Source organism: Corvus brachyrhynchos, unplaced genomic scaffold (assembly GCF_000691975.1).
Source record: "Corvus brachyrhynchos isolate BGI_N302 unplaced genomic scaffold, ASM69197v1 scaffold17, whole genome shotgun sequence".
Lineage (NCBI taxonomy): Eukaryota > Metazoa > Chordata > Aves > Passeriformes > Corvidae > Corvus > Corvus brachyrhynchos.
The window spans coordinates 15,549,109-15,552,726 of NW_008240046.1; positions in this window are offsets into that span (position 1 = coordinate 15,549,109).

The window sequence follows — 3,618 nt, forward strand, 5'->3', positions numbered from 1 at the left end:
CTGGCCGTCGTTTTGGACAATAACAGGGGCCTACCATGAGAGTCTCTGGGCTCCTGGTAGCTCCCTGTTATTGTCTAAAACACTCGCAAATGCATCTTCTTTCAAAACTTAATCCGCAATTAGAAATTAGTTTCAGCTTTTAAAAAGTCGGTATTTGTCCGTTTCCGCGCTTTCACGTGTCGGAGGAAAATAACTTTAAGGGATGGGACTATGCAATTACACGAATTTATTGTTTAAAATAACAAACGCATCAGCCGAGGCGTGAGATTTTACAACACCTCCGAGTAATGGCGACTAGTCACAAGATTTAGGGTTACGTCGTAATTTATAACTTTCTAATCCAATAGACACTTAAAACGACACTTTGTTTTGGATTTATGACCTATCACCTGTGGCACTTCTCACTGCAATGCAGCTGCGTCTTGACCAATAACTTCTCATGTCACATACACACAGATGTCTCTATTATACCATCTACATTCTTAACTTAAACTGTATAAAATCACACTATTCTATTTTAAAACCCTCCACCAAAACACCCAGTGTACAATTTAACTTATAACTATAGGAATACAAGCTTGTAATCCTTTTGTAAATTAAGCCAGACCTAGTCTCTTCCAGGGTTGTAAATCAAAGCCTCCTTTAATTGCAGGAGTTTCTACTCCTCTGTCTCCCACAGGTATTTAACAGGTTTTTGCAGTAAGTCTAGGTTTACAGAAGTAAAATGCTCCTTTCCCTGCCACATTTGAAGTACGAACAGGCATAATAAGTCCACGAGCTCTAAGAAAATTGAGGGAAATTGCGTTGCAAGGTAGAGCACTGGACATTATTTCCTAAGGGCCAGCTTGTGAGGCAATACACTAGTTGAAAACTCTCAATGTTATTTCTTATATACACAGCCCACATCCACTCTTCTATCTGGGTTCAATCAATATGTGTTTTTCGTAAGAGAATAATATTTTTTTTACATGAAGGGAAGTGGATAAAGCAGGCTAAATGATGTTTGCTGAAGTAAAATATAATTCACGTTTTTTGCTGAAGATAGGGTGTACTACCCTTGCTGCAAATGCCTTTTTTCTTTTTCTTAGTGGTGTTTTTTGCTGTGATCTTTTAGTATCAAGACAATAAAGCAATTTTTAGCCAGAGAATTAAGCTCACCAGTCAGAAATCAGAAGTGTTCAAAAATGGCATGTGAAAGTGATTTTTCTGCTGCTCTAGAATTCTGCCTTACTGTTCTTTCAAGCAATTAGAAATTGACACATAACTCAGGTTTCTATATTCGTATCTAAGTACCTTCAAAGTATAAACAATTGTTACTGTCACTTGGCAGTTGTCAGGCAATCATATTTATAAGGCTTTCCTGTTTCATCTTCCCCAACAGCAGTCAAATAAAATGTTTTTCATAATAAGGGATTTCATAGCTGGATATTTTTCAGTAGATGGTTTGTGCAGTGTGTAACAGCAGATCGGGGTTTCAATTCCAAGTCTAATTCTGCAGAATCAGAAGTCCAATAGTAACCATTAATTAGGTTCTCTAACCATTTTTCCACTTATGTACATGAATGTTAACCAGAGACTCTGCATTAACTCACCTTTTTCATGCACTTTGTACAATCCGTTGTTGGTGAGATTCATATTAAAGTGTTTGGTGGTCGACAAACATTTGGGAGTTTCTTTGCTTTAATAAAAACATTTAATAATATATTTGCAACAAAGGGAAGAGAGGTAATAGCACTGTAATATACTGTTGGGGAAGATGAAACAGAAAATCCTTATAAATATGATTGCCTGACAAAAGATTTTGGGAATATGAAAACTGTAGGCGACATCGAAATGAGTCTTAGTTACTGAACAACTGGAAAACAATGGTATGGCCGACTGAAGGTAATCCCCTCTTGATGGAACAATACCCTCTGCTTGCAGGCAGGTCCAAGGGTCAGAGCAGACCCTACTAGCTCAGCAGAAGGGGTCCAAAGAGTAGTTTTTAGAAGTTAAGATGTAACACTCTATGGTAATATAAGAACTCTTATAGGCTGTATGTAAATGCTATAGGATTTGTATCTTGTATTAGATTGGTTAGTGACAATTAGAATATTCAGTACAGAAGATGATTTATTGTATTGTAACCAGGACTTCATCACTTCTTCTTCTTCTTCACTCTCATTCCTCTCGCTCTCTCTCTCTCTTTACTTACCCGCTTACTCTCTTGCTCTCTTGGGCCTGCTCCGAGCTGCAGCTGGCAGCTCTAAGCAGTGCCCCTGTACCCACCCCCTTTGCAATAAACCGCATGTTCTAAGATCTGACTTCAGAGATCTCTCGTCACCGACTGTCTACGCCCGGTCCCGACCGACCCACGCCCAGGCTCCTACAATATACCAGTCTGACTGTTCTATATTCTGAAGCAAATGACCAGTGCTGAACTCTAAGTCATGATGGGGTTTAGGTAGAAGTACCTAAATGATAGCAGCCGAATTAAGTACAGTTGTTGGGCAATATTATTGCTGATACAGTTTTTTAGTGATCTAATAGCGTAGCCAACTGAGAAATATATTACTGCGTTTTACAGCATTCCAAATAGAATAGTCTTAGCTGCTTTTGTGGAAGTATTTCCTTGAGTCAGGAAATCTCAGTTGCTGCCATTCAGTTTCAACACTGAAGTTCCCAGGCTACAAGGCAAGTTTTAAACATAAAAAATTAAAAACTTCGTTAAATTTCTTTCAGAGTTCTGTATTAGAATTTAACATTTCTTGGCAGTTAATTCCATCAATAGTTGTTCACACCTTATTTTGATTTTGAAAAATCCAATATCCACAAGAATCTCTCCCACAGGTAATTAAAAGTGCAAATTTCAGAAAACAAACAAGCAAATAAATCTCACTCAAGTATAACATTTTTTTACTTCCTGTCTGCCTTTGCATTGACAAAATCAGGTTATTCTACTGTACAATAATTGATACAGCAAGTAAGACACGTTATCTGCAGTGAAAGGTAAAATCTATTTTTAAAACAAAAATTGAATAAATCTACATATGTTCATAAATTTGTCCCCCGTTCTTGGAGCTCTGTGCACAGCTCCTGCTGCTGTTTTTCCCAGTGGTGTTTGCAGGCATCATTTCTTGATTTGTTTGTGCATTTGCATATTTATCTTCAGATAGCAGCATAAAACAGAACAGTGTGCTTAGAATTGGACACTCATGTTTTTTGTATATTACTGCAGTTGTGATCTCATTAGAGAAAAAAATTTAAACCAGAAAAATACATTTCTTTCTAAAACTTCAGGCTTCTCAGAATTATGAAAAGGATGCAATTCTTTTTTTATTCAGATTTTCAGAATTTGTATAGAAGCCCTGATTCTCTGCCTTGTTGTCCCAGTTCATGTAACAGGACATTTGGCATAAAATTGATGTAGCTAATTTGTGCAAGTAGAGCTACCGACATCCAACTGCCAAAACTTTTTAGTTTATGCATATTTTCTCCCTTGAATTAATATCTTAATCTTAGGACACTGGTGCTCAATTTAAATACCTATGTTGAATTTGCAATTATTAGAGTTTTGAAAATGGAGTTGGCAAGGAATATTATCATACAGCAAATATAGATCAATTTAAATATAGACCA